The 12,500-nt window shown below is 34.1% G+C and overlaps 1 protein-coding gene across 1 annotated transcript in view; it reads left to right on the forward strand.

Annotated features, from left to right (window-relative positions):
- LOC137618090 (uncharacterized) overlaps positions 1–12,500 on the forward strand; it is a 438,647-nt gene that overhangs the window by 351,904 nt on the left and 74,243 nt on the right. The window lies entirely within an intron of this gene.

Raw genomic sequence — 12,500 nt, forward strand, 5'->3', positions numbered from 1 at the left:
TACCCAATGATTATCGGTCTATGCCAAAAAAATAAAGCCACACAAGATAAAGAAAACATTGCGCATAAACATAATTCCCTAAAACACAATAAAAACAAACAAGAATTTCAATCTCTTTACCTATCTATCTGTAAAGGTAATGATTACTTAGGAAACCAAATAACAGACAATAATATTGGGTGGCCACTATCCGACAATCTGATTGTTAAAAAAGAAAAAAAAAATTGTAAGCACAGTTGTGATGATCATCATACTTGCAGTTCCCTTTTATCATTGGAGGTCAATTTGACAACAAATTGTTAGTCTCTTAACTATTGAAATTAGATGTCACTGACAAATTCAAACACCTGATTATATATATATATATATATATATATATATATATATATATATATATATATATATATATATATATATATATATATATATATATAACAACAAATGCAGCACTTTATAGTCCACCGTAGGACAAAGGCCCCTGATATGCCAATTCATCCCTGGGGTTTGGCCAGTTTTCATCACCATGCTGGCCAGTGACGATTGGTGATGGTGGGAGATTTTCGTCTGATCGCTCACAGCAAACAAAACTGGTATGGGTGGCCCTGATTAGTACATCTTCACTAATCATGGTGATATGCAGACCCTTTCCCCCTACATTAAAGTATCCCCACTCGGAAAGGGATATATATATATATATATATATATATATATATATATATATATATATATATATATATATGTATATATATATATATATAATTAAAAAAAATATATATATATGTATTTATGTATCCATATATATGTATATATATACAGTATATATATAATTTATATACATACAAGTATGTTCCTTGTGTATTTATAGGTACTTCGAACTGTTCTGATATAAATATACAGTATATATATATATATATATATATATATATATATATATATATATATATATATATATATAAAGAATATATATAATCTATGTATATATATATATATATATATATATATATATATATATACATATATATATATACATATATATGTGTATATATATATACATATATATATATATATATATATATATATATATATATACATATATATATATGTGTATATATATATATATACATATATATATATATATATATATATATATATATATATATATATATATATATATATACATATATACCATATTACATACATGGACCTATACAGTATGTGTGCGATGTTAATAATTATGCATAAATACCTATGTCTATGCATATATATATACTGTATATTTAATTTGTATTGATTGATACCTGCAACGCAATTCACCCTATTGTAACTCTAAATCAATGAAACAAAAGGAAGAGAAAATCAAATATTCATCTGGATACTTAACTTTTCAAAAAACTTTAGAATTCATTTTGCATAGGTTCATAATTCCATCCCTTAGATACATTATGGTATATAAATCTTTTTTTTTTAAATCTTTTTTTTTAAATACTTTTACTCCCTTGAAGAAAATAATTGGACATATTTATTCTTTAGAACCAATGTAGGAGATCGCAAATTTAAAATTAAAACTTGTTGGGTTTTTCAGAAAATCAAATATATATAGATGAGCAATTATTCAAAATCTCCAACAAACATCAATCAAAGAGTTACTCTGCTTTTTCACTAGGGTAGGTTAGGTCAGGGAACAAGTTTCTGCGCTCTACCTTTGCTACTCTAATTGTGGCAGGTTAGGTTATAAAAATCCTTGGTTAAGCAAATCAATAAATGGAGAATAAATCAAATGGTACTCTCTGCCCATTAAGCTGTCAGGGCATGTATAATACAGACACAGCCTTTGTCAAATGCTAAAGGATAAAGCAATGTAAGTGATTACTGGTTAAAGCTACAATGACTTAGGTTAAAAACTGTGATAATTCAAGCTATGAATATTTTTTCGGTGCATTTGTAGTTGGTTGGGATGGACTAGGTCAGTTATTGAAATGCGAGTGAATATTTAGCACAATATTCCTAGTGAAGAAAATTAGGTGTTCCTTGTATATTTATAAGTACTTTGAACTGTTTTGATATAAATAGTTAAGAGAAATCCATATTTTTCAAATCTTAGATGTTTTAAAATTCAAAAACTTATGACTGAAAAATCACATTTCAAAAGTCAAACAAACATAAGAACACCAGTCTTTTTCCGATACATTCGCTTGGATAAATTATAACCTTTTTCATTAAACTATTCTAGGTCCCGTTGGTTGCGTTTGCTTGGGTTAATTATAGCTTCCTTTCTTAACCTATTCAAACTTCTTCGGTTGCCTTCACTTGCATTAATCATAACTTCTTTCGTTAACCAATTCTAAGTTTCGTTGGTTGCATACATTTGGATTGGTTATAACCTATGCTATTAACCCTTTTAAAACTTCATTGGTGGTCTTCACCTAACCTAAAGCCCTGTCCACACAATCGAGCATGCCCGACAGGCAAACAGAGTGATACCAGGCCACAATAGTCAGTGAAAATGAAAGTTGATGACGTCAGAAGCGGGAAAACTAAAGGCAGGGATCTGGCAATACTGTATGATGCCAGATCCCTGTCTGTGGTTTTCCCGGTTCTGACGTCATTAACCCTCATTCTTACTAACTATTGTGGTCTGGTATCACTGTTTGCCCGTCGGGCATGCTAGATCATGTGGACAGGGCTTAAGGTTCCCCACTTAACCTAACCTAGGAGCTGTAACCTTACCTACTTCTCTATCTGTGTTTGCTCCTAAAGCAGCTTCACTCCTGGCGAGGTAACACTAAATGATATTTCGTAAATCACAAAACTAACTTCATAACATCGTACTACAAACAAAGATAAACATTTTGGTATTATTGTACTGTATTACAGGGTAATGTAACCTAGGGAAAAAACTACTTTAATTCTATAGAAAAAGGTCCGTTCTCTTTGAAAATGACACTCGTTCCTCTCGCAAATGAATAGTTTCATATATATATATATATATATATATATATATATATATATATATATATATATATATATATATATATATATATATATATATATATATATATATATATATATATATATATATATATATATATGTATATCGGCCGATAATGGGGTACCCCCAGTGGGAACTCGGGGTTTAGAGTGGGGAAAACATACTGGGGAAACGGTATATAATGGTAAAACAAGCCTTTTCTTCTCCATACATTACCTTCTTGGATGGGTAAATTTTTACATTAAAACAATAGTATTTTGGCAAAAAAAATCGGAACATGATGTAATTATAGGTGTTTTAAACGTTTCCGATGCTCTAGAATGTCGCAAAAAGACCGGTTTTGAGCTATTTTACCTTGAATTTCAAACACCCCAAAAAGGCACTAAATTCACGAAAAAAAGGAAACCACGAGCAACACGGGTGAAGGGCATTTTTAACGTGCACCCCCCCCCCTCCCCACTGTAGATGACGGCAAATGGTGCTTTTTCATCATGGGATTACAGATTTCAACTACCCAAAAAACACTAAAGTTCACAAAGAAATTCGTAATGTCGAGAAAACACGAGAAAACGGCATTCTTGCAGAACCCCCCCCCCCTTTCCCCACGGAAAATGTCGTCAAATGGCTGTTTTTCATTATGGGACTTCAGATTCCAACAACCGAAAAATGCACTAAGTTCACATAATATCGAGAAAACACGAGATACCAATTCCGATACAAGCATTAAAATAAAACACGACGAACTGATTTCACCATTGGTTACACTATACCCAGAATTTGAATTAATAAATAAGAAATAACAACCCTTTCTCAGTCATCAATAGAATTAATATATTATATGGGGGAACACATTGTGTGGATAATAACTTACCTTGTTGGAGTAACGATGGAAAACGGCCAGGGTAGATAATAGAAGACCGAATGGTGGTTTACATGGGGTCTGTAATGGAATAAAATATTAGTGAACGTCACTCAGAGGAATAATAGGTTTTTAAGAACACTACCTAACTTGAACTTCCCAACCTAACCTTAGACTACAAGCCATACCCTTACTTAACGGGGGGGCTAACGCCCCCTGCGACCCCCTTACATTGCCGTATTCTTATTCCCAAAGGACTTAACGGGGGGGCTACCGCCCCCTGCGACCCCCCCCCCCAAAAAAAAAACTGTATTCTTAACCCACATCCATACATAAATCCGTATCATACATACAAACACCCCTATTCTTTCTTATAATCATATAAACTCATTAATAAAACATGGGAACGAATTATGTGAAGATTTAACTTACCGTAAATTGACTAAGAATCGTGGGTCGGCAACGGTGGGATTGATGGCGGTAGGAAAAGGGTCTGTAATAGAGTATAAGAATTACTGAACAGTTTTCACACATTTAATGTTTAACTTGGTGTTTGATGATTCGCAAACGCATAATCTTTCATATATTCATTTTAAAAACAATAGAAATAAAACGGGGAAGAATATGAGGCAATTACTTTATATAATTGATGAAGACACTGAAATATATTATAATAATAAAAACAGGAACGTATTTTTTGAAGATTTAACTCACCGTAAATTAAAGAAGAAACGTGGGTCGGTCAGGTGGGGTACGGCAACGGTGGGATTGACGGTGGTAGGAAAAGGATCTGTAATAGAGTATAAGAATTACTGAACAGTTCTCGCACATTTAATGTTTAACTTGGTGTTTGATGATTCGCAAACGCATAATCTTTCATATATTCATTTTAAAAACAATAAAAATAACACGGGGAAGAATATGAGGCAATGACTTACTTTTATGAAGAAAACGTCGAAGTATTCGGTAACCTCGGAACAGAAACTTCTCCAATCGACACTAGTTTTCGAAGATATGTCGATACCATCCATGAGGGTCTCACGGTCCGAATGTTTATGCAAAAAGTGGATGGCACATAATATTATCTTCCATGGGGGTAGACGACTTTTGTCCAAAAAAGTACCTTTATAGGCAGTAACGGTATAACCACAACGGCGTTTCTTCTTAGTTTTACGAATGATGGATTCAGAATTGCAATAAAACACGTGAATGTCTTGCCTATAAGATAAAACAGAACGGCACTAGGGGCACTTTAAACCCTGAGGAATAACGATGTGAGATTTAAGAAAATGCTCAACATTACCTGAAGTATCCAAAAAATCACCATGGAATTGAGCCACTGCTTTTAGGTACGGAATACTGCAGCCGCTACAAGTTTCTATAACTTGCTCCATCGCAAAATACGAAAAAAGAAACCGCACTTGTAATGCAGAACGCCTCACCAGGTCAAAGGTTACAACGGGAAAGGCATTGGAACAAAGGGTATGAAAAGACCGCTAATAGGGAGATATCTGCATAGGCCTAGGGTGGTGATTGGTTAAGGGAAAAACAAAAAACTCTAGCGGGTAAACATGAATGAACTAAATACGGAAACTAGACCAGAGAAAGGATTTATAAGACACAGAGGAGAGAAAAAGAAATAACCAACAAAAATAAATAAAAACAATATAGGAAGGTAAAATGGAATGAACGGTAAATAATATTGAATGGGAATATAAAATGAGATGATCATACCGAGAATTAACTGGATAAAAAAACTAGTCCAGAGTAAGTATTTATGTACAACCAGGAAGAGATAAAGAAATAACCAAACAAATAAACCCAATATAGGAAGGTAAAATGGAATGAATGATAAATAATATTGAATGGGAATATAAAATGAGAAAATAACAAGGTAATAAAAAGAGTAATTGGGGAGAGGAAACTCCTGCGCAGGGGGGCGATATATGCGCAGGTCGGAAACTGGTGCGAACGAACGTACGTACAAATGGGAAAGGAAATAACCAAACAAATAAACCCAATATAGGAAGGTAAAATGGAATGTATGATAAATAATATTGAATGGGAATATAAAATGAGAAAATAATACGGTAATAAAAAGAGTAATTTGGGAGAGATACTCCTGCGCAGGGGGGTTATATATGCGCAGGTCGGAAACTGGTGCGAACGAACGTACGTACAAATGGGTGCTAATGTTAGCATGGAATGCTAACATTTGATCTACATCAGGTATGGAATGCTAACATTTAAACTACATCAGGTGTTGGCAGCACTGGTTACTGTATTACTACAAGAAATAACCTTTGAAACGGCTCCTCCCAAATATATCCAGTTATACTGTTTTGTATTTTCCTACGGTTATAATAAATACAAGAAGGAAATGTATAGAGAAGAAAAGGAGTGATTTACGGTTATATATCGGTTCCCCAGTATGTTTTCCCCACCCAAAACCCCGGGTTCCCAAAGGGGGTCCCCCATTATCGAAGGATATAGATGTATATATATTTCTGAAACTATTCATTTGCGACGGGAACGAGTGTTATTTTCGAAGGGAGCGTAATTTTTCCTATAAGAAAAAGTAGTTGGAATCCTAGGTTACATTGCCATGTAATACACTACAATGAAACCCAAAAAAAAATGTTCCTTAACTAAATGGTTTACATGATAGGCCTACTGTAGGTAAACTAGCCTAAAACCTAACCATACGAGTGAACATTGAAATTTCCACAAAATAGTTGTTGTATATAAAAAGGCATCTAAATATACTATCGTTTACATTCCTGCACACGAATAGTTACTGTTGATTTTATTTGAATTTGCATGTTTTTAAATTAAAAAAAAAAGAGAAAAAAAAACTTAACCTACCTCGTAGTCTGGATCTAGGTTAGGCTATTTCGGCTTCCGTCGACGTTCGAGTAGACTGCACATAGATAAATGTGCATTTAATTGCTCAATTCACGTGTTTTCTTATTGGTATTACAAACTAGCTAATTATAGGCTTTGAGTAATAAACTAATAATCACTTGCACATCATAAGATACACAATTCGCCTAATAATGTCTTGATCAACTTGACGTTCGTGGCACACCTAGACTACTATAGGTATCATGGGTATGTCATCTTTGAAGAAACTATTGTGTTGTATTCAAATTATTAGATTTTATATTCAATTATAACTCTATAAACAATAAATAGGACAGAAAATAATTTCATGTTTATAATTGTCTTTTTCTGATTGATAAAGGAATATTAATCTGAAATTGTCTTTTTACTTTTATGCTCATTTGACTGTATTGAGTCTCGGTTTCAGTCATATATAAATGTTATAAAATTTGGCTTTTTAACGACTACAAAGTTTTTCGATCAAATTATCTACCAATAAGCAAGAGCAAGATTCGTATACAGTAATTAATTATCATTGTTAATATAAAGAATAATCTTATATCTTAAATGAAAACTTAAAAAAGGATATATTCTCCATCTATTAGAAAAGTAAACAATCCGTTTATAAGATCTTTCACCAACATAACATATTTAACGAAAAGGCTTATGCGTTTTGAAAAAGGGATTAGTATTTGTGATAATAATATATAGTTCCTAAAGAACATTAACATAACGATTTTACAAATTTTGTAAAGGCTTGTTAACAGTATATTGACTAATGACCAAACACTAATTTATTTTTCCTAAAATATGAAGCGAACGGGTTTAGCAAGCTCGTGAAATTATTAGCATGAGCTGATCGTTAATGTCTACAAAATGTACGAACGTTTAATCATATCCTAAATGATATTAGGTTAACTTTTTGCAATATTTTATTCAAAATACCAACATAAACGAAATGCTTTTGAAACAATATAATTCGTCGCTTGTCGATGCATACCATATACAGTAATTGTCAACACGTAATTATCATTGCTATAATAGCAATTAATATTAGTATGACAACAACTCTTCTATTCGTAAAAATAAAATATTTGGCTATTTTTGCTCAATGCTATTTGAAACAACTTTGAAACTTCAAAGGCCTTTATGAACAAGGGATCCACACCCACGAGCGATGGTGATGACCAATGTAATTAACGTCCAGTGATGCATCTGATATAATGAGATCAAAAGGTAATCACCGATTGCTTAATGTGATGAATGAGCTGATGCTATTTTGTATCTTTTCCCGATAATCCAACAGAATTTAAACATTTCCAGTTTTAAATATTGCCCATGTTTAGTTAAAGGAGCCTTCATACGACTTCGTCTGGTAAATTCAGAGACGTGTTTTGTTACAATATTTTAGGATATGAAAATTGGAGTATTAAGCAAGATATTGGCACAAAAAAAGGGACTTTTCTCTTAATTTGCATGGCAAGATTTTACAGGTGTATTTTCCCAGACCCCATTATAGATATACGGTTACACACAGGAGTTCTTGGAACACCTCGCTCCAAAGTAACTTATTGTAAAGGTCCTTGCCTAGCGATCTACTGGATTGGGGTTGGGATTGGGGAGTCAGCTCAAATTTGATAGTGTCTGCACCTTGACCATCATTGTGAGCTAAGGATGAAGATTCGGTTTGAGGGAGCCTATAAGTCTACCTACTGAGTCATCAGCAGCAATTGCCTGGCCCTGGCTTGTGTGGAGAGGGGGCTTGGGCGCTTATTATATGTATATATATTCAGTCACCAGTCTCTAGGGCATTGTCATTATCCATTGCATCTGCCATTCATGAGAGACCTTTGAAACCTGCCATGCCTTTACTTAGTGGCGAGTAACCAGATAGCTATTGTAGGAAGAGATGACGACTATAGTAGGTGGGGTTAAACACAGGAGCTTGCCGCGCACTACGGTTGTGGTTGGATGCATTTCCTCAAAGCGAGGTGTACCAGGAATTCTTGTGTCCAACTGTACATGTAACAGTTTTAACTGAATGATTTATCACCGAAATGTGGAACTTCATAAACATTATGACCTTAACTACTCCAACCTTCTTCAGTAGCAGACTAGAAAATTATTGTACTTACAAATTTCAAATTATCTTTACTGAAATTTAATAAAAACAAAAAATAAATAAATAATGGAAAGAATTGACCGTTTGACCGTAGTACCATGTTCACTTTCAGTGAGGACTTTTTATCCCTCCTGGCAAATTTATGCTCACAAAATATATTAACGTCAAAGTTAAGATGCAAAAGCAAAACAATTATTTCCCCCTTTTTTTTTACATAATAAGAACAAACACGGCTTTTAGTTTTGAAACATTTTAGTGAATTACGCCTTTCCGGAAAGGAAACTCACGTTTATATTTCTTTTTAGCATTTTAGAAAAGGAATGCTTGAATGAATTTGAATTAAACACGTAGCTAAAAGTGGGATCTCTCTCTCTCTCTCTCTCTCTCTCTCTCTCTCTCTCTCTCTCTCTCTCTCTCTCTCTCTCTCTCTCTCTCCATCCAGCTATGTTTTCATAGTCTCATTCCTTGATGCCTTTATTTTTCCTTCCTTCCTTATTCCCAACCTCCCCTTTAAATCTCTAAATTTAACATTTCTTAAGCCAATGTTAAGCAACTCAAATGATTTTTTATATCACTTCTTACTATACTTTATTATCATTGTCGTTATTACTTGCTAAGCCACAACCCTAGTTGGAAAAGCAGGATGCCTTATGCCCCGGGGCCTCAGTAGGGAAAATAGCCCAGTGAAGAAAGGAAACAAGTAATAAAATTGAAATAAATATTTCCTATATAAACTTTAAAAACTTAACAAAAGAAGCAGAAGAGAAATAAGATAGACTCGGGCACACTATTCTATCGAATTTTTCTTCCTCTTGTTTTTGTTTAAAGTTTTTATAGTTTACATGGGAATTATCTATTTTAATGTTGTTACAGTTATTAGAATATTTTTTCCTTGTTTCCTTTTCTCATTGGGCTGTTTTTCCCCGTTGGAGCCCCTGGCCTTTAGCATCCTGCTTTTCCAACTAGGGTTGTAGCTTAGCAAGTAATAATAATAATAATAAATGTAGTGTTGTCTGGCCAGTCAAAGGACCCCATAACTCTCTAGCGGTAGTATCTCAACAGGTAGCTAGTGCCCTGGGTCAACCTACTACCTGCAAAGATGCAGCTTCAAAAGTGGAGGAGACACACGTTACTAGCTATGGTCCACATGAGTGTTACGTTACTAGCCATGGTCCACATGAGTGTTACGTTACTAGCTATGGTCCACATGAGTGTTACGTTACTAGCTATGGTCCACATGAGTGTTACGTTACTAGCCATGGTCCACATGAGTGATACGTTACTAGCTATGGTCCACATGAGTGTTACGTTACTAGCCATGGTCCACATGAGTGATACGTTACTAGCCATGGTCCACATGAGTGTTACGTTACTAGCTATGGTCCACATGAGTGTTACGTTACTAGCTATGGTCCACATTAGTGTTACGTTACTAGCCATGGTCCATATTAGTGTTACGTTACTAGCTATGGTCCACATTAGTGTTACGTTACTAGCTATGGTCCACATGAGTGTTACGTTACTAGCTATGGTCCACATTAGTGTTACGTTACTAGCTATGGTCCACATTAGTGTTACGTTACTAGCTATGGTCCACATTAGTGTTACGTTACTAGCTATGGTCCACATTAGTGTTACGTTACTAGCTATGGTCCACATTAGTGTTACGTTACTAGCTATGGTCCACATTAGTGTTACGTTACTAGCTATGGTCCACATTAGTGTTACGTTACTAGCTATGGTCCACATTAGTGTTACGTTACTAGCTATGGTCCACATTAGTGTTACGTTACTAGCTATGGTCCACATTAGAGTTACGTTACTAGCTATGGTCCACATTAGTGTTACGTTACTAGCTATGGTCCATATTAGTGTTACGTTACTAGCTATGGTCCACATTAGTGTTACGTTACTAGCTATGGGCCACATTAGTGTTACGTTACTAGCTATGGTCCATATTAGTGTTACGTTACTAGCTATGGGCCACATTAGTGTTACGTTACTAGCTATGGTCCATATTAGTGTTACGTTACTAGCTATGGTCTATATTAGAGTTACGTTACTAGCTATGGTCCACATTAGTGTTACGTTACTAGCTATGGTCCACATTAGTGTTACGTTACTAGCTATGGTCCACATTAGTGTTACGTTACTAGCTATGGTCCACATTAGTGTTACGTTACTAGCTATGGTCCACATTAGTGTTACGTTACTAGCTATGGTCCACATTAGTGTTACGTTACTAGCTATGGTCCACATTAGTGTTACGTTACTAGCTATGGTCCACATTAGTGTTACGTTACTAGCTATGGTCCACATTAGTGTTACGTTACTAGCTATGGTCCACATTAGTGTTACGTTACTAGCTATGGTCCACATTAGTGTTACGTTACTAGCTATGGTCCACATTAGAGTTACGTTACTAGCTATGGTCCACATTAGTGTTACGTTACTAGCTATGGTCCATATTAGTGTTACGTTACTAGCTATGGTCCACATTAGTGTTACGTTACTAGCTATGGGCCACATTAGTGTTACGTTACTAGCTATGGTCCATATTAGTGTTACGTTACTAGCTATGGGCCACATTAGTGTTACGTTACTAGCTATGGTCCATATTAGTGTTACGTTACTAGCTATGGTCTATATTAGAGTTACGTTACTAGCTATGGTCCACATTAGTGTTACGTTACTAGCTATGGTCCACATTAGTGTTACGTTACTAGCTATGGTCCACATTAGTGTTACGTTACTAGCTATGGTCCATATTAGTGTTACGTTACTAGCTATGGTCCATATTAGTGTTACGTTACTAGCTATGGTCTATATTAGAGTTACGTTACTAGCTATGGTCCACATTAGTGTTACGTTACTAGCTATGGTCCACATTAGTGTTACGTTACTAGCTATGGTCCATATTAGTGTTACGTTACTAGCTATGGTCCATATTAGTGTTACGTTACTAGCTATGGTCTATATTAGAGTTACGTTACTAGCTATGGTCCATTATTAGAGTTTATCAACCTTCGTCAGCTGTGACGGTGCGAGACACCTAGGTACTTGACCTTCCTTAACGTTGGCGTGATTGGCGAATGAAAAGAATAATAGTTCAATTGACATTATTATTATTATTATTATTATTATTATTATTATTGTTATTATTATTATTATTATTATCATTATTATTATTATTATTATTATTTCTATATCTCCCATTGGAAAAGCAGAATACTACAGGCCTAAGTAATATTATTATTATTATTATTATTATTATTATTATTATTATTATTATTATTATTATTATTATTATTATTATTATTATTACTGTCATTGGAAAAGCAGAATATTAAAAGCCTAAAGGCTCCAATATGAACATAATTATGTACGGAAAAAAAGGAACATAAATACGATAGGATATAACAAAATTATGGGCTAAAAAAAAAAAAAATATTATAAAAAGACTCGTGATAATTCAACTTACACTTCTCACAGATGTTGATGTGAATATTTTTTGCATAGTAATGGCATACATTGTAAATTCCAATTACTACTATATACTAGGCATCATAATTTAACTAAGAAACCTTCATTCATTTTCTTATTTATAATGAACATATCTAAGCCACATGAGGTCATTACATCCAGTA

This window comes from Palaemon carinicauda, chromosome 24, assembly GCF_036898095.1.
Source record: "Palaemon carinicauda isolate YSFRI2023 chromosome 24, ASM3689809v2, whole genome shotgun sequence".
In the NCBI taxonomy this organism is placed as follows: Eukaryota; Metazoa; Arthropoda; class Malacostraca; order Decapoda; family Palaemonidae; genus Palaemon; species Palaemon carinicauda.